General features: G+C 43.7%; 1 pseudogene; it reads right to left on the reverse strand.

The window, feature by feature from the left end:
• The window catches only part of LOC109871560 (ephrin type-B receptor 1-B-like), a 263743-nt pseudogene that overhangs the window by 91560 nt on the left and 146202 nt on the right, over positions 1–25981 (reverse strand).

Raw genomic sequence — 25981 nt, forward strand, 5'->3', positions numbered from 1 at the left:
CCTTTGGTCTGATGAGTCCAAATTTGAGATTTTTTGTTCCGACCAACGTGTCTTTGTGAGAGTAGGTTAACGGAGGATCTCCGCATGTGTGGTTCCCACCGTGACGCATGGAGGAGGAGTGATGGTGGGGGTGCTTTGCCCGAGATCATCCCGAGAACATCATCCCCACAGTGAGGCATGGTGGTGGCAGCATCATGCTGTGGGGATGTTTTTCATTGGCAGGGACTGGGAAACTGGTCAGAATTAAAGGAATGATGGATGGCACTAAATACAGGGACATTCTTGAGGGAAACCTGTTTCAGTCTTTCAGAGATTTGAGACTGGGACAGATGTTCACATTCCAGCCGGACAATTACACTGAGCATAATACTAAAGCAACACTCGAGTGGTTTAAGGGGAAATATTTAAATGTCTTGGAATGGCCTAGTCAAAGCCCAGACCTCAATCCAAACTGGGAATCTGTGGTATGACTTAAAGATTGCTGTACACCAGCGGAACCCATCCAACTTGAAGGAGCAGGAGCAGTTTTGCCTTGAGAAAATATTCCAGTGGCAAGATGTGCCAAGCTTATAGACACATACCCCAAGAGACTTGCCCAGCGTATAGACACATACCCCAAGAGACTTGCCCAGCTTATAGACACATACCCCAAGAGACTTGCCCAGCGTATAGACACATACCCCAAGAGACTTGCCCAGCTTATAGACACATACCCCAAGAGACTTGCAGTTGTAGTTGCTGCAAAAGATGGCTCTACAAAGTATTGATTGGGGGGGTCAATAGTTATGCATGTTCAAGTTTTCTATTTTTTTGGTCTTATTTCTTGTTTGTTTCACAAAAATATTTAGCATCTTCAAAGTGGTAGGCATGTTGTGTAAATCAAATGATACACATTTTAATTCCAGGTTGTAAGGCAACAAAATAGGAAAAATGCCAAAGGTGGTGAATACTTTCGAAAGCCACTGTTACACAGCATTCTGCAGCGATACGCCATCATATCTAGTTAGTGGGACTATCATTTGTTTTTCATCAGGACAATGACCCAAAACACACCTCCAGGCTGTGTAAGGGCTATTTAACCAAGAAGGAGAGTGATGGGGTGCTGCATCAGATGACCTGGCCTCCACAATCACTGGACCTCAAACCAATTGAGATGTTTTGGGATGAGTTGGACCTCAGAGTGAAGGAAAAGCAGCCAACAAGTGCTCAGCATATGTAGGAACTCCTTCAAGACTGTTGGAAAAGCCTTCCAGGTGAAGATGGTTGAGAGAATGCCAAGAGTGTGCAGAGCTGTCATCAAGGAAAAGGGTGGCTACTTTGAAGAATCTCAAATTTAAAATATATTTTGATTTGCTTCACACTATTTTGGTTACTACATGATTCCATTTTTGTTATTTGATAGTGTTGATGTCTTCACTATTTTTCTACAATGCAGGAAATAGTCAAGATAAAGAAAAACCCTTGAAAGAGTAGGTGTGTCCTAACTGTTGACTGGTACTCTATCTGTATCTGATTTATAAAACTAACAAACAGAAGCAAGATGACACAAATCATGGAACTCTCGTAGGATATACAGGATATACAAGGCTATACCCTTTTTCACACTTCTGAGCCAAACAGAACCGGCCCAAGCCAAGCTCTATTTGGCTGGCCTGGTTACACATCCACCATAACTGCTGGAACCATGCTGGAGAGGGCAATGTGAAAGGAAAACATCAGAGCCAGCGCAGTACAGGTCAGCTCTATGGTGTGAATCAGGCACAAGTGTTTCAGACATGACTGAGTCTGACTTGCCAAGGAGAGGAAAACGGGTTATATTCCATATCCACCCAGAGGGCAGAAAAGGCTTGGATAAACTTTGATTAGTGGAATGTTTTTATCCGTCCGGCTCTGTTGATGGAAGCGTTTTCCCCACTTAAAGAATGTTCCTGGACATACCAATGCTGAGCGAGCAGCTATTCTATATGCTAATTATAGTCCATAACTCCAGCGAATGGGGCTGTAAGGAGAGGGAGACTGCAGTACTATAGCTACTAGCTATACTTGAGGTATAAATCAATGTGAAGTCTATCTAGTTATTTTCAATCAAATCAAAGTTTATTGTTTTGCATACGGTATTAGTGTTACAGCATTTTAAAAGGTGTGTGAACATGTACTGTCTGAGCATATCCTGGTAAGAAAAATAACAGATACAAGTGAAGGAAGCCATATAGGTGTATTAGGACACATCCCTTGAAGTTCCCATCTTAGGGGGGATGAGGTCAGACAGTTGAAAATAAAGGAAACAAGTGAAGGAAGCTGTATAAGCGTATTAGGACACAGCCCTTATGTTTCCCATGGTGGACGGGTGAGGGCAGGCAGTTGCTTCTGTCAACACAGCCACAATTAATCATTGTTTCTGCTAAGCCACGTGGGATAGCGCTGGGGTGCTGGGACAAAGCAGCAGAACACACAGAGGTGACGGATCGGCAGTGTTGCCACGGCGACCTCGGCTCAGCGCCATGGAGACGACTGTGGGGTCAGTGACAGGGAGGTCATGACCTCCACAGAGAGGACAGAGAGAGGAGAGAAAGAAAAAATGATGGAATACATCACCTCTCCAGATATTCGGCACTTTTACCCAAAGCCATATAATCAGGACTCCCATGTGAGAACCAGACCAACATCACTGGTTTACAAGCACCATATTCATTAGAGCACTTGGGTGTCTGTACGAGAGTGAGGAAAAGAAAGAGAAATAAAGAGAGAGACATACAGAGAGACATACAGAGAACCAGAGAGTGAGATAGCGAGACAAACAGAGAGAGAAAGACATAACATAGTGAGATGAGAGATGAGAGAGAGTAAATATAGTGTGTTTGTGTTTGCAGAAATAAGCCATAGGAGGAGAGAACAAGTGGAATCCGATCACACACACACAGAGCTCATACGCTGTACTGTACCGTACACACATATACTCTATAATCATCACAGCACATACTGCCGTGAAGACTGATCTGTATGATCATGTGGATGTGTCATTTGACCATCAGTGTACATAATGCATGTGTGTGCTGCTAATAGAACAAATACATAAGACATGAAATCACACACACACAATCCAGGTGAAAGCTATCATCTCTTACAGATGTCACTTGTTAAATCCACTTCAATCCGTGTAGATGAAGGGGAGGAGACAGGTTAAAGAAGGATTTTTAAGCCTAGAGACATTTGAGACATGGATTGTGTATGTGTGCCATTCAGAGGGTGAATGGGCAAGACAAAAGATTGAAGTGTCTTATGAACGGGGTATGGTAGTAGGTCTGTTTTAAGTTGATACACACCAGTTTGTTTTAAGAACTGCAATGCTGCTGGCTTTTTCACACTCAACAGTTTCCTGTGTGTATCAAGAATGGTTCACCACCCAAAGGACATCCAGCCAACTTCACACAACTGTGGGAAGCATTGAAGTCAACATGGGCCAGCATCCCTAGTAGAGTCCATGCCCCGGTAGATTGAGACTATTGTGAGGGTAAAATGGGGGGGGGGCAACTAAATGTTAGGAAGGTGTCCTTAATGTTTTACATATTTGCATACTTGTGTGCTGTCTGTTTTCAAGTAGGCATAAAACAAAACAAAATGCCTGTGAGAGGTGAGGTGTGAGCATCTCATCTCGGTTGCTAGATAAATAGATTCCCCTATGCAGTGACGGATGGAGAAATCCGATGTGACTGCCACTTAACCGGTGATTTGCAGGCTATTACGGCTGCCTTTGGCTGTTTTAATTTGCCGTGAGATTTAATTTGTCGAGTGCATTACTTACCAAGCTCCTGGCCTGGCATTCATTTAGCCACACTAGTCAGCCTTGATTGTTACTTGCATGTCAGCCGCCACAATTAAGACGACTGCGTGATCATCAAGCATTTTGGTTACTGAGAGTAATGTGTTCGATTGGTTGGAGTGTTTGTGACAGTGGGGTGACAGTTTGTGTGGGCTGGGGTGGGTTGGGTAATGTGTGTAAAGTGTGTGTGTTTTTGTGCACGCATGAGTATGTGCGGGTGCGTGTATGAGTTGGGTGTGTGCGTGTATGTGTGTACTGTGTTCATGCCCAGTAGTGTCACTGTTAAATTCATCCCCACCATTGCCATCTAACTGATGAGCTATAGAGCATTCTGTGTAGCAGGTGGATCTAGACAGTAATGTCTATATCCCACCAGCATGGCAGAAAGGGAAACGCATCTTGGTGGGGCCCCAAAAGGCCACAGCCCCTGTTTTTACTCCCTGGGAAGCCTGCTAATATCAAGAGCAATTCACCCCCCCTCAAAATAAACAGCCCGCCACATTGTTTACTCAGTCGGGCCCTTTAAGCCAATCCCAGAGCTTCGCTGGGCTTCCTTCACTGTGTTTGTTTTTACGATATGGAACAGCTCCTCGGGGACTCACTACAACTCCTTGTGTGGAGATCTGGAGCGCAGACTGACTGGGGAATTTTGGGAATAAAGAAAGACATGCCTTGTTTCAGAGGGGGAACTAAACCACTCAGAAATCTTAATTCTCCAAGTAGATATTTGTACATTTACGGTAGGGCTGTGACGGTAAATGTAACTGACAGCTATGGATAAAGACCATCGTAAAAAAAACTGCCAAAACTGTTTAAATAGACCTACATTCCTTATGGATTTGATTTATTTTCATGTAGATAAACTTTACCCAATAGCCAGAATGTTCACTAATGATTAAAAGCAATTGTTTTGCTAACTTAGTCTGTCTATTAAACCTTCTACATCTCCTCTTCTTTCCAACTGGCCTTTGATGCTGGAGCAGCTCATCGCTAGAAGCGGGGGTCTAGAGCGCTATAGGCTTTGGCTCTTCAGTAAAAAATAGTTTGATGTGTATTTTATACAATGCACATTTTCATTGCTTGCTAGTAAATAAATAAATCGGTCTTCTCCTAAAAAAGGCTAGATGTGTCTGACTATTAATTAATTATTCAACAGCAGTTGACAAGGTTGTTCTGGCTCTGAGTCCTATAATGCTCTAATGTTGTGTCAAATGAACAATGTGCCAATCCTCTCCAACTTGGTATGATAGAATTTGATACTGAATCTTTTCTTCATTTATAGACTAAACAATGCGGATCAGGCCTGGTCCTGGCCAATATGCTGCCCTAGACGAGACCCCCCAAAACTGTACCGTTAATCCCTGGTTATAATCATTTATGTTAATATATGTATTAAAAACTTCTTACATTTGTGAGAGTTTTTGTGAGAGTTTCTATGTATTTTATACCATAATTTACACTCCATGTGAGCAATGAGTATGTGTCTGGTTTCTCTGTCCTGTCAATGTTGACGGAGCACGCCTGAGCACACATAGAAGTACCTGGCCTGCTTCTCGCAAATGTCAAATTTAGGAAAGTGAACAGCTGGGATTCTCAGTCAACAAAGTCTTTATTTTTTATTTTTTTTACATCCTTTCAAATTAGAATAGCTCCTCCCAATATTTCAAAAATCTTTCCAACACTCTCCCCCACGATAATCAGCCTCGCTGATAAATAGGCTATGGGCATTTGTTTCTATTTTAATGATTGTCAATTTTATCTTCATACTATAGCATAGTTCTCCCCTTCATCCTTTCACTATCAATTCATTATCTTTACTTTCAGGAAAGCCTAAGGTAGGCTTTGTTGATTGCTTCCTTTATATCTGTCTGTTCCTCAGTTTGATCCCTGTGTCAGCATTAATATAATTTTGTTTCCCCTGTCCAGACGCTGTCTTTGTTTTGTTTCACGTCAGTTATTTATTAAATATTCACTCCCTGTACTTGCTTCTCGTCTTCCAGCGTCTGTCCTTACAGAATCGTTTTTTTAATACGTTTTAACGAAAGGAGAAATATTAGCTGTTGTGTCTGATACGCTGGTGGCTCTGATTGATGGGTGCTTTTATGGGGGTTTGCGTGTGTGAGTTTGACTGATGCTCTCTATAGACCTACTGTACAGTACCAGTCAAATGTTAGGACACACCTACCCATTCAATGTTTTTTTCTTTATTTTCTACATTGTAGAATAAATGTGAAGACATCAAAACTATGAAATAACACATATGGAATCATGTAGTAACCAAACAGAGCCAGACTGATAAAAACAGTACACTAATCAAAGTTTATCCAAGCCTTTTCTGCCCTCTGGGTGGATATGGAATATGCCCAGTTTCCCTCTCCTTGGCAAGTCAGACTCAGTCATGTTAAACAAATAAAACTATATTTGAGATTTGAGATTCTTCAAAGTAGCCACCCTTTGTCTTGATGACAGCTTTGCACACTCTTGGCATTCTCTCAACCAGCTTCATGAGGAATGCTTTTCTAACAATCTTGATGGAGTTCCCACATATGCTGAGCACTTTTGGCTGATTTTCCTTCACTGTGGTCTAACTCATTCCAAACCATCTCAATTGGGTTGAGGTCAGGTGATTGTGGAGGCCAGGTCATCTGATGCAGCACTCCATCCCTCTCCTTCTTGGTCAAATAGCCCTTACACAGCCTGGAGGTGCCTTGAATTCTAAATAAATCACACCTCCTCACGATGGGAACCACACATGTGGAGATCCTCTGTTCACCTACTGTTCACCTACTCTACGTCTCACAAAGACACAGAGGTTGGAACCAAAGGACATATTTCCACCCATCTAATGACCATTGTTCACGTTTCTTGGCCTAAGCAAGTCTCTTCTTTTTATTGGTGTCCTTGAGTAGTGGTTTCTTTGCAGCAATTCGGCCATGAAGGCCTGATTCACGCAGTCTCCTATGAACAGTTGATGTTGAGATGTGCCTGTTACTTGAACACTGCAAAGGATTTATTTGGGCTGAAATTTCTGAGGCTGGTAACTCTTTTGTTTTATTTAACTTTTATTTAACGAGACAAGTCAGTTAAGAACAAATTCTTATTTTCAATGACAGCCTAGGAACAGTGGGTTAACTTCCTTGTTCAGGGGCAGAACAACAGATTGTTACCTTGTCAGCTCGGGGATTTGATCTTTCAACATTAGGCTACCTGCCGCTCCAAACTCTGATGAACTTATCCTCTGCAGCAGAGGTAAGTCTGGGTCTTCTTTTCATGTGGTGGTCCTCATGAGAGCCAGTTTCATCTTAACGCTTGATGGTTTTTGCGACTGCATTTGAAGAAACTTTCAAAGTCCTTGACATTTTTCGCATGGACTGACCTTCATGTCTTAAAGTAATGATAGATTGTCGTTTCTCTTTGCTTATTTGAGCTGTTCTTGCCATAATATGGACTTGGTCTTTTATAAAATAGGGCTATCTTCATTATACCACCCCTACCTTGACACAACACAACTGATTTTCTCAAATGCATTAAGAAGAAAATAAATTCCACAATTGAACTTTTAACAAGGCACACCTGTTAATTGAAATGCAGCTGGTTGAGAGAATGCCAAGAGTGTGTAAAGCTGCCATCAAGGCAAAGGGTGGCTATTTTGAAGAACCTAAAATCGAAAAAAAGATTTAGATTTGTTTAACACTTTTTTTGGTTATTTCATAGTTTTGATGTCTTCTCTATTATTCTACAATGTAGAAAATAGTATAAGTAAAGAAAAAACCTACAATAAGTAGGTGTGTCCAAACTTTTGACTGGTACTATCACGGGCATCGTAAGAAGTGGACCAAGGTACAGCGTTGTGAGCGTACTTTTTATTTTATTTAAAATGTCGCCAACAAAAACAATAAACAATACAAAACGACCGTGAAGCTTACAGGGCTATGATGCCTCTAACAAAGTTAACTACCCACACTGAAGGAGGGAAAAAGGGCTACCTAAGTATGATTCCCAATCAGAGACAACGATAGACAGCTGTCCCGGATTGAGAACCATACCCGGCCAAAACATAGAAATAAAGAAATATAGAAAACAATACCTAGAATGCCCACCTCACATCACACCCTGACCTAACCAAATAGAGAAATAAAACAGCTCTCTAAGGTCAGGGGGTGACAGTACCCCCCCCCCCCCCCCCCACTCCGTCCGCAAAACCTGAACCTATAGGAGAGGGTCCGGGTGGGCATCTATCCGCGGTGGCGGCTCTGGTGCAAGAGGAAGACCCCGCTCCACCTCTGGCTCACCCCGCTTTGGTGGCGCCTCTGGTGTGGGGACCCTCACCGCCGACCCCGGACTGGGGACCCTCGTTGCTGGCTCCGGACTGGGGACCCCCGTTGCTGGCTCCGTACTGGGGACCCTCGATGCGGACCCCGGACTGGGGATCGTCGCTGGAGGCTCCGGACTGGAGGCTGCCGTTTGAGGCTTTGTGCCATGACTCCTCACTGGAGGCTTCGTGCCATGGATCATCACTGGTGGCTTCGTGCCATGGATCATTACTGGAGGCTTCTTGCGATGGATCATCACTGGAGGCTTTGTGCCATGGATCATCACTGGAGGCTTTGTGCCATGGATCATCACTGGAGGCTTCTTGCGATGGATCATCACTGGAGGCTTCGTGCCATGGATCATCACTGGAGGCTTCTTGCCATCGATCTTCACTGGAGGCTTTGTGCCATGGATCATCACCTGGAGGCTTCTTGCCATGGATCATCACTGGAGACTTCTTGCCATGGATCATCACTGGACTAGAGAGACACACAGGAGGCCTGGCTCTGGGAGCGGGCATAGGATACACTGGGCCGTGGAGGCGCATTGGAGGTCTCGAGCATAGAGCCTGCACAACCCGTCCTGGCTGGATGGTGACTTTGACCCAGGACGTGCGGAGCGCAGGCACAGGACACACTGGGCTGTGCAGACTCACCGGAGACACAGTGCGCAGAGCCGGCGCATGACATCCTGGGCCGTAGAGACGTACTGGCGGCCAGATGCGCTGAGCCGGCACCCTCCGACCTGGCTGGATGCCCACTCTAGTCCGGCTGATTCAGGGAGCTGGAAGGTAGCGCACCGGGCTGTGAACGCGCACTGGAGACACTGTGCGCCCCACCGCATAACACGGTGCCTGACCAGTACAATGCTCGCCACGGTAAGCACGGGGAGTTGGCTCAGGTTTCCAACCTGACTCAGCCAAACTCCCCATGTGCCCCACTGCCTTGCTAGCCGTGTTCCCTCTTAACGATGCAGTTCATCCTTTGCTGCCTCTAGGGTCCTTTACCGTCCAGGATTTCCTCCCAAGTCCATGAGTCCCCCTTACCACGCTGCTTGGTCCTTTTGTGGTAGTTCGTTTTATCATGGGCGTCGTGAGAAGTGGACCAAGGTGCAGCGTGGTGAGCGTACATGTTCTATTTAAAATGCCGCCAACAAAAACAATAAACAATACAAAACCACCGTGAAGCTCTTTTTCCCTCCTTCAGTGTGGAGGAGGGAAAATTAATCTATGATGCCTCTAACAAAGTTAACTACCCACACTGAAGGAGGGAAAAAAGGGCTACCTAAGTATGATTCCCAATCAGAGACAATGATAGACAGCTGTCCCTGATTGAGAACCATACCCGGCCAAAACTTAGAAATAAAGAAAAATTTAAAACAAAACCTAGAATGCCCACCCCACATCACACCCTGCCCTAACCAAATAGAGAAATAAAACGGCTCTCTAAGGTCAGGGAGTGACAGGTACTGTATAAGTCCATTCAGAAAGTTTACTAAAGTAGCCTGTCTGGACTCCATCTCTTTAATAAGAATCAAATCATGATTCAGTCTTGTAAAAGTCCTGTTTTCAGTAGCTTAGGCTACATTATTTCACTCATTATGGTGTCCTCTCTTTGAAGAAAATATGTCAATGCCACTGCCATCGAATGACAGCAGCAGCAGGGTTTGTGACGTTTTGCGGACTTCGTTTGAATGGTTTTGTGTCTTTTTTTTAAGCCAACAGACAAGAACAAGGTAGGCATATACTGTATCTTTATATTTACTCTGTTAATGTTGTTTTAAAAAATGTGTATGTGTGTGTGTGTGTGTGTGTGTGTGTCAGTGGCGTAGTGCTGTTTCGCGGGGCCCCCCCACAAGGTCAGAGAAAAACATTTTCAGTTCTCTAGCTAATCTAATGCTATTTTACACATTTTGCCATGAGAGAAAATGTTGCTGTTTTAGAGCTGATTTCCTGCTATTCTACACATTAATGTGGAGTACCATATCTTCCTCTCTCTCTGCAGCCAGGCAACAGTGCAGGCAGAGGGATTAGACCAGGCAATTACACTGGCTTAGCTCTGTTGACTGGTGCATTACTGGCAGAGCCAGCAGCTTACTTACTCTACCACTGCAGAAGGAGAGTGGGAGAGAAGGAGAAAGATGAGGGAAGGAGGAAGAGGGGAAGAGAAGGAGGAAGAGGAGGCAAAGTGAGAAAAAAGGAGAGGAGGTAAGGAGAGAATGAGAGAAAAAGAAAAGGAGGAAAGGAGGAAAAATAGCAAGGAGATTGAATGAGAGGAGAGAAGAACGAAGGAAAAAAGAAGAACATGACAAGTAAAACACGTGAAAACGTGTGAGGGAGAGAATTAAAGGAGAAGATAAGGTGAAAACGAGCTCAGGAGATCAGGATAAAGGGTACAAATGAGAAAAGCGACAAGCCTGAGAAGATATCTCTCTCAGCCTGTTCTTTTAATCCCCGTTTCCACTGGCACTTAAAATCAGGACCAAATTAGGGTCAAATTCGAGCTGGCTCAAATGGAATTCTAAAATCGAGCTGGATCGAGGGAAACCCGTTCCAGCACAGCCCAGCTTCACAACTGGAGTCAGCTTGATTAGAATTCAGGCTGGTGTTGCCGTTGTAACAGTATAACTTTAGACCATCCCCTTGCCCATACCCGGGCGCGAACCAGGGACCCTCTGCACACATTAACAACAGTCACCCATGAAGCATCGTTACCCATCGCTCCACAAAAGCCACGGCCCTTGCAGAGCAAGGGGAACCACTACTTCAAGGTTCTCAGAGCAAGTGACGTCACCGATTGAAACTCTATTTAGCGCGCACCACCGCTAACTAGCTAGCTATTTCACATCCGTTACACCGTTACTACTGTATGCAACCACCAGCTGATCACTGCTGGATGCTGACACAATGTTTAGCTAGCTCATATGGGCTTGTTGCTGTTAGCTAGCAAATGAACAAGCAGTAGTCAGACATCACACAAATTCCCAGCTAGCACAGTGGATCTGGGCCGATTCCGTCTGAGTGTCTGGGCACTCAGCTGAGAGTCAGACTCGGCAGACGTCACATGGCCCGAGTCTGGGCCGCCTTAGGCAGTATTACTTTTGGCTAGGATGTGGGGTTTGAGCTGGGGCCGAATCCGATGAGAGTTATCTGGCCCAAATGTATATATTACTTGGGGCTCAGGCCGATTCCGGTGTGAGTTATCTGGGCCAAAGGTATTGCTTGGGGTTTGGGCCGAGGCTCCTCTCTGGCAGATGATGACACGAGCTGCTTCTGGGGGGATTCTGGTACGATGCCGGCAAAGTCGTCTGAATTACAGTAGACGGAAACGGCCCGATGTACTCGTATTGATTCCAGGCCTGAGTCCAACACCTGATTGCGGGACGATTCAATCAGTTCCGGCGCCCCGGAAGAGGGCCGCTTCTCAGCCGATTCCTCATTGCTAGCTGTGTTACCACCATATCTGGATCCTTCATTCATTTTTGCACGACACAATAAAGTTTTATGAGAACAGTCAGCCCTCGAATGCTAACTACTGTCACGAATATTACCGAAGGTGACTCCCCTTCTTGTTCGGGTGGCGCTCGGCGGTCGTCGTCGCTGGTCTACTAGCTATCACCGATCCATTGTTCTGTGTTCCTTTGGTTTTGTCTGATTGGTATCACCTGTTTCTTGTTTGGTTGTTAGGGTGGGGTTATATAAGTTTGTTCAGCCCGCTTCTGTTTCGTGCGGGCTTGTTTAGTCTGTTCTGTGTTTGAGTGTATTTTGTTTGCATTTCCGGGTTTCGCGCTGTCCGTTATTATTTCTGATCATTTGTTTTCCTACTTTTGTTCATGTTATTTTTCCTGGACATTAAAGCGTGTTTTTCCCACATCTTTTGCTCTCTGCGCCTGACTCCACACCTCTTCACTCATTTGCCGTAACAACTACCTAAAGTTAGCTAGCAAATCAGAGTTGAAACAAGCTTGCTAACGTTAGCTAGCTAATGTGAGGTCGTACTAAAAGCTCCATTATATCAAACCTGTCGTCTGGTTTGCTTGGCTAGCTAGCTAGCTAATAGCCAATGCAATGGCAAGCAAGGTAGGAATTAAGGTAGCTATCTAGCCTGTTATGCTAGCAATGACGCTAACCGTTTAGCTACCTAGCTAACGTTAGCAAGCTAAATACATCGCTCTGAGTCTGGCTGGCACTGGCAGGAGTATGGGGTAACGTTAGTTACAGCACGGTGAGGGTAAATTCAATTCTTCAACATCTTGCTAGCTAGCAACATTAGCAAAACCAGCTGCACAGTCACATATTAAGTAACATTACATAATTTCTTATTTCTGTAGGCAGTGAGAACGCAATTCGAGCTAGCCCACCAAGGCCAGCCCAGCCCGGATTGACTTCAAAGTGCCAATGGATACAGAGCTTCAGCGTAGAATGATATGGATTTGTGGCCTGAGGTCCAGACAGTGTGCGACAGAGATCAAGGTAGCATCCGGAAGCTTGGCCACAGTTGTAAGATGAGACTGGAGCCACAGGACTCCAAGCCATTGTGGTGTAGGCCAGGAATGTAATGAGTGTACTGGAATCCTTTCTGTATGTTCCTCTGTCTGCCTGTCTGTCTCTCTATTTGTGCTGAAACCATGCATTCCAATACCCCTGCATGTCATTGAATCCAAACAATTCTACCTATACCTAAAGCTTCAAAACATGGTGAATTACATCCCTCATGTCTCAAACCACATCCCTGTCTTTTTCCACATTGGCTATACCACACTATATAATCTTCCTCTGAATATCTCTGCATGTCCCATACTGTAGGTCATAGCAGGGAACACTCGTAGAAAAAAAGTTGCAATCTCAAACCTAAAAGGGTTCTTCAGCTGTCCCCATAGGAAAACCCTTTGAAGAACACTTTTTGGTTCCAGGCAGTACCCTTTTGAGTTTCATGTAGAACCCTACATGAAACTCAAAAGGGTTCTACCTGGAACCAAAAAGGGTTCTCCTATGGCGGATAGCAAAGAACCCTTTTTTCTAAGTGAACATATTGTACATCTCTACTATCTCCCTGGAGTAGTTGTTAACTCACAAGCAGACCCTTGCATTTCTCTCCATTCCCTACAGTTAACTGTAGCACACACTGTGTCGTTGCATCTCTCCATAAGCCCAACCACGCTACTTCATTTCTCAATTTCCCTCCCTATTCACACAGTGGAGCCCACAGCATGCTTCTCCCCTACTCCCCTCCATCTCTGTATCTCATCTCTCCCCAACGGACTAATCAGCAACAGTTCCACTGGCCAACTCCCACCAATTACCGACCAGCCTGTCAGTCTACCTCTTTCCCCCATACAGAGAGGGGGTCCCGTAAACCCAGCACGCAGGCTATCCCTGGCTAAGCCCATTGTGAGGGAACTGGGGTAAGGCTGGTCAAAGCCTGGCGGTTGGTAGGAAGAGGGGGGAGTTGTGTGGCGCGAGCCTGTCCCAAAAGCAACCGGTGGCAGGTAGCGGAGCCGAGGTTAGTGGGCCCCGTGCTGGGAGACAGAGGGTTTGGCGCCCTCCCCTAGAGGAAGAGGAAATGAGGAGAGCGACGTTTGAAGTAGAGCCTCGGCCGAGCAGAAGGCTGTTGACATACAGTGCATTCGGAAAGTATTCAGACCCCTTCCCATTTTCCACATTTTGTTTTGTTACTGTCTTATTCTAAAATGTATTAAATAAATGTTTTTCTTTATTATTTTAAACACAATACCCCATAATGACAAAGAGAAATAAGGTTTTTAGAAACTTTTTGCAAATTTATTGAAAATACAAAAACAAAATACCTTATTTACATAAGTATTCAGACCCTTTGCTATGAGACTCAGAATTGAGCTCAGGTGCATCCTGCTTCCATTGATCATCCTTGAAATGTTTCTACAACTTGATTGGAGTCCACATGTGGTAAATTCAACTGATTGGACATTATTTGGAAAGTGACACACCTGTCTATTTCAGAGCAAAATCCAAGCCATGAGGTCGAAGGAATTGTCTGTAGAGCTCCGAGACAGGATTGTGTCAAGGCACATAACTGGGGAAGGGTACATTGATGATCCCCAAGAACAAAGTGGCTTCCATTATTATTAAATGGAAGAAGTTTGGAACCACCAAGACTCTCCCTAGAGCTGCCCGGCCAAACTGAGCAATCGGGGAAGAAGGGCCTTGGTGAGGGATGTGACCAAGAACCTGATGGTGACTCTGACAGAGCTCCAGAGTTCCTCTGTGTAGAAGGGAGAACCTTCCAGAAGGACAACCATCTCTGCAGCACTCCACCAATCAGGCCTTTATGGTAGAGTGGACAGACGGATGCCACTCCTCAGTAAAAGACACATGACACATGACACATGCCCGCTTGGAGTTTGCCAAAAGCCACCTAAAGGACTCTCAGACCATGAGAAACAAGATTATCTGGTCTGATGAAACCAAGATGGAACTCTTTGGGCTGAATGCCAAGTGTCACTTCTGGAGGAAACCTGGCACCATCCCTACGGTGAGGTATGATGGTGGCAGCATCAGGCTGTGGGATGTTTTTCGGCTGCAGGGACTGGGAGACTAGTCAGGATTGAGGGAAAGAAGAATGGAGCAAGGTACAGAGATCCCTGATGAAAACCTGCAATGGAGCGCTCAGGACCTCAGACTGGGTTGAAGGTTCATCTTCCAACAGGACAACGACCCTAAGCACACAGCCTAAACCACGCAAGAGTGGCTTCGTGACAAGTCTCTGAATGTCCTTCAGTGGCCCAGCCAGAGCCCGGACTTCAACCCGATTGAAAATAGCTGTGCAGCGACACGATCCATCCAACCTGACAGAACTTGAGAGGAACTGCAGAGAGAATGGGAGAAACTCCCCAAATACAGGTGTGCCATGCGTGTAGCATCATACCCAAGAAGACTTGAGGCTGTAATCGCTGCCAAAGGTGCTTCAACAAAGTACTGAATAAAGGGTCTGAATACTTATGTAAAGTTTCGGAATACTTATTTACAAAATTTCTAAAAAACTGTTTTTGCTTTCTCATTATGGGGCATTGTGTGTAGATTGATGAGGGAAAGAGGTTGTAACGTAACAACATTTGGAAAAAGTCAAGGGGTCTGAATACCTTTCGAATGCACTGTACATACACCTACAGTATGCTGTAACAGACACTGACAGCTCTGGTAGCACCAGCCAGACCAGGGGAACAGAACTGGACACTATACCCTGTCTCTGATCCAATTAGCTTAGGCCTTTATGAATAAGTGAAGATAAAATAAATACACAACCAGACAATGATGATATTATAGCTCCAGTGATGCTGTTGAGAAGCAGGATAACTATTAATTAGATCCTCTCCTAAGGCATTAGGGCCAGCGTGCGTGCGTGTGTGTGTGTGTGTGTGTGTGTGTATGTGTGTGTGTGTGTGTGCGCGCGTGTGTGTGTACGAGTGCATGTAGACCATTAAAGCCCTCTGCAGAGAAATTTGAATCCCAAAGTAAACAAGCGTTTTGGGGCTTCAGTGTTCTTCTCCGCTATAATTGTGTGTCGGCAGGGACTTGTGAAGAGCTTAGCATATTGTTTTAATACATGTTTAGATAAGTATGACGGCATAAATAGGCTTATTGGCTCCCCAGTATAGTGTATGTATGGATGCTAGCTGGTGTGTCTGCTTTGTCTATCAGTATAATGAGGACTGTGGGCTGCAGTAGAGGAAGATCTATGTCATCTATTCACTTCATGACGGGCTGGCCCCAGGTGGTGAGGGTCGGCAACAACACCTCCTGCTTAGCCCTCTCCTGTACTTCCTGATCAAGTTTAGCTGCAGGAAGAAGGTCAGAGACTCTGCAGTGTGGTGTCAGGACAACAACCTCTCCCTCGATGTCAGTAAGACCAAGGAGCTGATCATGAACTATAGGAGAAAGAGGGGAGAGCATGTCCCCATCCACATCGATGGAGCTGTTGTGGAGAGGGTCAAGAGCTTCAAGTTCCTTTGCATCCACATCACTAAGGACTTAACATAGTCCACACACACCCGCACAGTCATGAAGAGGGCAAGGCAGCACCTCTTCCCCCTCAGGAGGCTGAAAAGATTTGACATAGGCCCACAGATCCTCAAAAAGTTCTACAGCTGCACCATTGAGAGAATCTTGACTGGCTGCATCACTACTTGGTATGGCAAATGCACTGCTCTTGAACGCAAAGCGCTACAGAGGGTGGTGCGGACAGCCCAGTACACCAATGTGGCTGAGCTCTCTGCCATCCAGGACCTCTATATCAGGCAGTCAGAGGAAGGCCCGAAAAAGACTCCAGCCACACAAGCCATAGACTATTCACTCTGCTAACGTCCGGAAAATGGTACCGGAGAATTGGCTCTCGGACCAACAGGTTCCAAGACAGCTTCTACCCCCAAGCCATAAGACTGCTAAATAGCCAGACTGCTAATTAGTCAATTAATGGTACCGGAACGATCTGCACTCACTAGACTATATATACACACTCACTCACTCACACACACCACATTGACACACCCACACACATTCACTACATAGGTGCACACACACACATAACACAGGAGGTTGGTGGCACCTTAATTGGGGAGGACGGGCTCGTGGTAATAGGCGGAATGGTATAAAATACACAGTTTCCATGTGTCTGATGCCATTCCATTAGCTCCGTTCCAGCCATTATTATGTGCCTCAGCAGCCTCCACTGCTACATACACACTTTTTTATCTATCCTGATGCCTAGTCACTTTACCCTGCCTTCATGTACATACCTACCTCTGCACATTGATCTGGTATTGATACTACCTGTATATAGTTCCATTTTTGTGTATTTTATTCCTCTTGTGTTACTGTAGAGACAGCATTTTATTGCATTCAATGCATCTTCACTTAAACATTTTCAATGTGTGATTTTGTGACTTAAATTGTTGTCATTTAGCAGATACACGTGTCAACCTAGTCGGCTCAAGGATTCGAACCAGCAACCTTTCAGTGACTGGCGCAACACTCTTAATGGCTAGGCTACCTGCTGCCCTGTGTGTTAATTGGGCCCACAACTGTCTCATTATTCAAACCATTCCATACTGTACATGTATACATTTATCAACAACAGTCAGTAGTTTGTCTTGTCAATTTGAGTGTGTTCAGGTGTGTTGGCCACATCTAGTAATTGGCCACACCTGATCTTGTTGTTTTTTGTGTCTTGAAAGGTGGTCTGTTTGAACAGTGGGAAATACATGCTTGAAAGAGGTAGACATGCTATGTGCTCTGCAAGAAAGGTTTTGGTTGTTGGAATAACCTTTTTGCATGGTCTGTGTTAAACCTCTTAAAACCATCTGTTTTATAGCTCATTTTTATCTGTCCAGTTATTATATTAACCTTTTGATGTTTTATTTTTATTTATTTGCACCAAAGAAAACAAGTGATAAACAACAATACAGATACAACAAAGTGATGTGCAGGGGTGGTTGGAAGCCCAAGGGCTTAAATGGAAATCACACCACAACAAAACAATATACAATACATAAGTATGTTTTTAAACAGATAACGAAACCTGCTAAATGTACACGTTTAAATGAATTGATCAGTAATCATGGAAAAAAAGTATATACAGTTGAAGTCGGAAGTTTACATACACTTAGGTTGGAGTCAATAAAACTACATTTTCAACCACTCCACACATTTCTTGTTAAAAAACTATAGTTTTGGCAAGTCGGTTAGGACATCTACTTTGTGCATGACACAAATCATTTTTCCAACAATTGTTTACAGACAGATTATTTCACTTATAATTCACTATATCACAATTCCAGTGGGCCAGAAGTTTAAATACACTATGTTGACCGTGCCTTTAAACAGCTTGGAAAATTCCAGAAAATGATGTCATGGCTTTAGAAGCTTCTGATAGGCTAATTGACATAATTTGAGTCAATTGGAGCTTTACATGTGGATGTATTTCAAGGCCTACCTTCAACCTCAGTGCCTCTTTGCTTTACATCTGAGGAAAATCAAAAGAAATCAGCCAAGATCTCAGAAAAAAATGTAGACCTCCACAAGTCTGGTACGTCCTTGGGAGCAATTTCCAAATACCTGAAGGTACCAAGTTCATCTGTACAAACAATAGACGCCATAGGACCAGGCAGCAGTCATACCGCTCAGGAAGGAGACGCGTTCTGTCTCCTAGAGAAGAACGTAATTTGGTGCGAAAAGAGCAATTAAATCCCAGAACAACAGCAACAGACCTTGTGAAGATGCTGGAGGAAACAGTTACAAAAGTATCTATATCCACAGTAAAACGAGTCCTATATCGACATAACCTGATAGGCCGGTCAGTAAGGAAGAAGCCACAGCTCCAAAACCGGTCAGACAAAGATCGTACTTTTTGGAGAAATGCCCTCTGGTCTGATGAAACAAAAATAGAACTGTTTGGCCATAATGACCATCGTCATGGTTGGAGGAAAAAGGGGGAGGCTTGCAAGCCGAGGAACACCTTTCCAACCGTGAAGCACGGGGGTGGCAGCATCATGTTGTGGGGGGACTGGTGCACTTCACAAAATACATGGCATCATGAGGTAGGAAAATCACGTGGATATATTGAAGCAACATTTCAAGACATCAGTCAGGAAGTTAAAGCTTGGTCGCAAATGGGTCTTCCAAATGGACAATGACCCCAAGCATACTTCCAAAGGTGTGGCAAAATGGCTTAAGGACAACAAAGTCAAGGTATTGGAGTGGCCATTATAAAGCCCTGACCTCAACCCTATAGAACATTTGTGGGCAGAACTGAAAAAGTGTGTGCGAGCAAGGAGGCCTACAAACCTGACTCAGTTACACCAGCTCTATCAGAAGGAAGGGCCTAAATTCACCCAACTTATTGTGGGAAGCTTGTGGAAAGCTACGCGAGACGTTTGACCCAAGTTAAACAATTTAAAGGCAATGCTACCAAATACTAATTGAGTGTATGTAAACTTCTGACCCACTGGGAATGTGAAAAAATTTATAAATCATTCTCTCTACTATTATTCTGACATTTCACATTCTTTAAATAAAGTGGTGATCCTAACTGACCTAAGACAGAGAATTTTTACTAGGATTAAATGTCAGGAATTGTGAAAAACTGAGTTTAAATGTATTTGGCTAAGGTGAATGTAAACTTCCGACTTCAACTGTATATGTGTTTTGTTTAAATGTGTGTGCATGTGAGTGTGTGAGAGTTAGGCTATATGGAGGAGATTACTGAGTGTTTTGGTTCATCAGGCTGACCCGCAGTCTTTGCTTGAAGTTGTTGAGGGATGAAGATGTTTTGGCAATGTGAAGATAAGAATTCCAGAGTATGCTACCTCTGTATCTGATAGAGAATTGACTATGTGAGGTGCAGCAGTAGGGAGGGTGAAGGTTACCGCAGTGTCTTGTGTTATATAGATGGATTTCAGAATTAACCTGGAAGAATCCATTTTTAGGTCAACTGTCTGGGAGGTATGAGTATTTGTAGATGAAAGTGCATAATTGGCGTACATTAATGTAGTAAATAGACAGTATATTGATTTTCTTAAACAAAGGTGCAGATGGAGCCAGGTAATTAGAGGAGGTGGCTAGTCTTGCAAATGTATTTATAGTAGGCAGGAGGCATATGGACTGGCCCAGACAATATTACAGTAAATGAGATATGGGTCAATTAAGCTATAGTATAGAGTTAGGAAGCAAGCCTGATCAACCAAACCACTCATCTTTCTGGTGAAACAACAGATTGAATATGATCTTTCCATGATAACTTTTCATCAATTAAAACTTAGAGGAATCTAGTGGATGTGACTTCTTCCATTTTATTCCCACCTATTGAGATTCTGGCTCTTTTTTTAAACAATATTTCTTATTCTTATTAGCGTATACATTAAAGTTGGATTTTTTTTACATTTCAAGACAATTGTTTATCTGGAACCATTCAGAAAATGTGGCCATGCCTGAATTGGCTTCATTAACTAGTGAATCAAAATTATTATTTGATAACATCTAATTGGTACCAACAGCAAAGAGAATAGGAAGTACGGTAGAAGACACAGCAGCAAGGTCATTAATATAGATTAGGAATAACAAAGGTCACATTATCGAACCCTGTGGCACGCCACAGGATATGGTGGATATGCAGGATATGCATCTATTTGCATAAACACACTGTTCTCTACCATAAACATAACTATATAGCCAATTATATGTATAATCATGCAAACCGTAATAATGCAATTTAGAAAGTAATATTTCATGGTCAACCGTGTCAAAAGCATTGGATAAATCTAAAAAGATGCCAAGCGCGTATTCATTGTTGTTAAGGGCTGTAAAACAAGTTGCAAAAGAGCCATATCTGTAGAGTAGTTTTTACAAAAAAAATATTGGTGCTAGTATAGAATACAGTGTTGATTTAGGGGCGGCAGGGTAGCCTAGTGGTTAGAGCGTTGGACTAGTGACCGGATAACTAATACAGTGCCTTGCGAAAGTATTCGGCCCCCTTGAACTTTCGGCCCCAAACGACCGTTTGCCACATTTCAGGCTTCAAACATAAAGATATAAAACTGTATTTTTTTGTGAAGAATCAACAACAAGTGGGACACAATCATGAAGTGGAACGACATTTATTGGATATTTCAAACTTTTTTAACAAATCAAAAACTGAAAAATTGGGCGTGCAAAATTATTCAGCCCCTTTACTTTCAGTGCAGCAAACTCTCTCCAGAAGTTCAGTGAGGATCTCTGAATGATCCAATGTTGACCTAAATGACTAATGATGATAAATACAATCCACCAATCCGTATAAATGCACCTGCACTGTGATAGTCTCAGAGGTCCGTTAAAAGCGCAGAGAGCATCATGAAGAACAAGGAACACACCAGGCAGGTCCGAGATACTGTTGTGAAGAAGTTTAAAGCCGGATTTGGATACAAAAAGATTTCCCAGGCTTTAAACATCCCAAGGAGCACTGTGCAAGCGATAATATTGAAATGGAAGGAGTATCAGACCACTGCAAATCTACCAAGACCTGGTCGTCCCTCTAAACTTTCAGCTCATACAAGGAGAAGACTGATCAGAGATGCAGCCAAGAGGCCCATGATCGCTCTGGATGAACTGCAGAGATCTACAGCTGAGGTGGGAGACTCTGTCCATAGGACAACAATCAGTCGTATATTGCACAAATCTGGCCTTTATGGAAGAGTGGCAAGAAGAAAGCCATTTCTTAAAGATATCCATAAAAAGTGTCGTTTAAAGTTTGCCACAAGCCACCTGGGAGACACACCAAACATGTGGAAGAAGGTGCTCTGGTCAGATGAAACCAAAATTGAACTTTTTGGCAACAATGCAAAACGTTATGTTTGGCGTAAAAGCAACACAGCCCATCACCCTGAACACACCATCCCCAATGTCAAACATGGTGGTGGCAGCATCATGGTTTGGGCCTGCTTTTCTTCAGCAGGGACAGGGAAGATGGTTCAAATTGATGGGAAGATGGATGGAGCCAAATACAGGACCATTCTGGAAGAAAACCTGATGGAGTCTGCAAAAGACCTGAGACTGGGACGGAGATTTGTCTTCCAACAAGACAATGATCCAAAACATAAAGCAAAATCTACAATGGAATGGTTCAAAAATAAACATATCCAGGTGTTAGAATGGCCAAGTCAAACGAATGGACCTGAATCCAAACGAGAATCTGTGGAAAGAACTGAAAACTGCTGTTCACAAATGCTCTCCATCCAACCTCACTGAGCTCGAGCTGTTATGCAAGGAGGAATGGGAAAAAATGTCAGTCTCTCGATGTGCAAAACTGATAGAGACATACCCCAAGCGACTTACAGCTGTAGTCGCAGCAAAAGGTGGCGCTACAAAGTATTAACTTAAGGGGGCTGAATAATATTGCACGCCCAATTTTTCAGTTTTTGATATGTTAAAAAAGTTTGAAATATCCAATAAATGTCGTTCCACTTCATGATTATGTCCCACCTGTTGTTGATTCTTCACAAAAAAATACAGTTTTATATCTTTATGTTTGAAGCCTGAAATGTGGCAAAAGGTCGCAAAGTTCAAGGGGGCCGAATACTTTCGCAAGGCACTGTACATCTTGTTTCCTCACTCATACCCCACAGAGGCTGAATATGGTAAATATCTGGAAAAGGAGTGACTAGGGTTACATAAGAGTATACATGTATGTACAGGGGATGTTGAAGACTCGGATATAGATATACAGTAGTATAGAACTGTTGCAGGTTATGCCTGGCTGTACAGAGGAAAAGTACCATAAAGATACTCACTGGTACAGGGCATGTCAGGTTGGTCTACGTCCCCACGGTAGTAGCCGTTGCGGCAGGCGCAGATAGTGGCGGCCTCGGCTACAGAGCGGCTGTTGGAGGGGCACTGCAAACACAGACCTGGACCCTGGCTTGACTTGAATGTCCCTGGGGGGCAGGCTACAGGGGGAGAGAAGGACAAACAATATTAGACATTAAGATAATGCAAAGTATTTAGGCATGATATTTAGGCTGACACATGTACACAGTGCACATCCTGGCTTGACTTGAGGCACTGACTTACATGGTGGGAGAGGGGACAAAATACATTCGAAAATGCTGAAGCAAAATGTCCATATTGTTTAACAGCTGACAGGTAAAAATAGCCTAGCACTGTACCTTGGCATTGACATGGATGTTATTGTGGGACAGGTTACATAGGGACAGATGGAATAACAGACGAGTGATCCATAACATGTGGTAGTGAGGCTGAGGATTAAATGGACTGCTGGAATGACCCTGATGCTATATGGATGTCTGGCAATTTGTATCTCTCTCTCTCTCTCTCTTCTCCTCCCCTTCCTCCCTCTTTCCCTCCCTCCCTGTTTATTATACGTGACTGCATCCAGCCCCACTGATCTCCAGTGATAACTCACCTTCCTTCAGCAGTAGCAGATTAATTCTGGGAACGGGGAGAGAGAGGAGGAAAAATATGACTGTTCCTGATATAACTGTGTCCCTAAACTCAGGCAATAATCACATCCATTTCAGCAATCCTGCAGGAATAAAAGGATGAGAAAAAAGGAGGGGAGACTGTCCTGAAAAAGAAAGGGATTTATGTGCTATATTAACTATGATGAAAGCCTAATATTTTAGCTAGCTTCCTCATAGCTTCCTCATAGGGTAAAAGAGGGGTAAGGTGAAAGAGGTGCTACAACCCACAATAAGTAGGTCTATAAATTCAACACGACAATCCACTCACTCTCTGGGGTTATGTCCTGGAGTATAATAGTGTAATGGCTTGGCTGGGGGAGGTGAATGTAGCTTTGCGACTAAGGCTATCCAATGAGTTTTTGAAAAGGAGTTCAAAAATTGCTTGGTCGTCATAGACAAGCCAGCTCTATCAAAGTAGCCACATAATCTAGCCCTTATCTAAAATATCCCTTCTAACACAACGACTAGACCAGGGGTCAGCAAACAGGTCGGCAAATTTGCTAAAAATGAGTTTAACTTAGGAAATCTGTTCCCAATTATTTCCGACAAATGAAAAAAGAGATATGTGATCGTGTCTCAACGTAATCAAGGTATGAAATTATGGTTATTTTAAAATAAAATGTTGTTGTTGTGGTCAATTTGCACTGCAAAATTATTATTATTATGTTCCGGCCCCCCGACCATCCAATACAACAGAAATCGGCCCTCGGCTGAATCTAAATGCCTACCCTTGGACTAGATCATGTAAAGTAAGACTGAGGATCGGTCCTCCATACCAACAAAGCAACCAGGAGGACCTCTATCAAGATATGCCATTGAAACCTACTGAAGAAAAATTATACAGACAAGTAGAAGTCCATCCCTCCTATATAGGGGCAGGAGTTTTACCTGATCATGTAACCTTGACAGGAAAAGTGAGCCCTAGAGGCCTAAACTACAGCCCAGAAGCAGGTCTCATAGCCAGAAAAGTCTACCTCCTAGCCCTACCAGTACAATAGTACACAGAACACAGCATACCTCCCAGCCCTACCAGTACAATAGTACACAGAACACAGCATACCTCCCAGCCCTACCAGTACAATAGTACACGGAACACAGCATACCTCCCAGCCCTACCAGTACAATAGTACACAGAACACAGCATACCTCCCAGCCCTACCAGTACAATAGTACACGGAACACAGCATACCTCCCAGCCCTACCAGTACAATAGTACACAGAACACAGCATACCTCCCAGCCCTTTCAGTACAATAATACACGGAACACAGCATAAGGGCAAATTGAGAGTTATCCACTCCAGTATGAGCGAGGAACCATCACTCTACACCCTCTCAGAATGAACTGAATGGGAAAGAATCAGGGAAGAATGTTGATCGAAGGTAGAGAACGGAGGGGCGGATGAAACCTTAGGACCTTTATATCAACAGCCTTTTAAGATTGAATTAAATATTTTATGCTTCATTAATATAAGAACAGAGATGCAGGGTTTTGAGGCGAGCATCTGGTTTATGGTCCCGTTAAATAGGCAGAGAGTCCTCTCTCCCATTCTACTGGCATCTCAAATGGGCTGTTAGACCAGGGTTTTGAGAGAGGGTGAGAGAAAGAGAGATAATTAGAGAAGAAGAGTGTGAAAGGAAGAGAGAATGAGATAGATTTACTGCACATACTCAAGTAACAGTGGAAGACCAACTCTTTATGAAGATAAAGAGAGAAAGATTGAGGGGGAGAGAGAGAGACAGACATAAAGATAAGGAAAGAGAGAAAGATTGAGGGGGAGAGAGAGAGACAGACATAAAGATAAGGAAAGAGAGAAAGATTGGGGGGGAGAGAGAGAGAGACAAAGATAAGGAAAGAAAGAAAGAAAGAAAGAAGGAGACATCCAGCTCCAGCAGAATTCCTTATAGACACACAGGAGGCTAACACACTGGTCACACAACACAGAGACAGACCACTACAACCACCAAGCATAGCACCAACTAGTAGAAACACACATGGACTGGCCACACCCACCACAAACTACCAGTAAAACCCCTCGTAAAAGAGGTTTCTATCTTCAAGGGAATTTTCTTGGTTAAATAAAGGTTCAATAAATATAGTGTTGTGTAGGCCAGTGGTTCTCAAACTGGGGGTCCCGACCCCCTGGGTGTCGCAAGTGTGAAACTGAATGGGAGAAATATGTATTAAAAGGTACATCATTTCTATGTATATATATTATTTATATTTCTCTTTGCTTATTTGATCTGGTTACTAACATAGGCCTTGTATTGCACCAAATTATAGTCTCAAAAACATATCATCTGTGATTCAGAACCAAAAGGTTGTGTGTCTTGACTCTTGACCAATGACCAGTCATCAGCAGTCAGGCGCGCCAATCCAGATTAGTTGTCAGAAAGCACATGTTCTCCTGTTTTGCCTGGCAAAAACAGAGTACGGTTATATTATCCATATAAAATACAATTCAGCAATCTGCTAAAGGATGCATCATTGCCAGAACAATAAGCTACCTGGAGATTTTGTTTGATCATTTTCAGATTTCCGATAGGCCTAGCTAGGGTGGCTACTGTGGCTATAGGTTAAATATAGCTGTAACATTGCACTGCCTTCAATAGGGCCTACTTATGCGACGAAGATGTAACATTTCTGGCAAATTTATGACCATATTTGTGAGGAAGAAAAAGGCTACAAACAGACTTTCCATCCGATCCTGTAACCTACACTGCATACAGATCGGCCCTACAGTCCTGCTGGCTCTGGCCTCCAGAGAAGTGACATGATATCCCTAGTTGACATTAACTACTAACATGAATGACTTTCTGCTCAAAGTGAAGATGTAAAACAACGTTTATTTCTATATCTTTCG

Source organism: Oncorhynchus kisutch, linkage group LG27 (genome assembly GCF_002021735.2).
Source record: "Oncorhynchus kisutch isolate 150728-3 linkage group LG27, Okis_V2, whole genome shotgun sequence".
Lineage (NCBI taxonomy): Eukaryota > Metazoa > Chordata > Actinopteri > Salmoniformes > Salmonidae > Oncorhynchus > Oncorhynchus kisutch.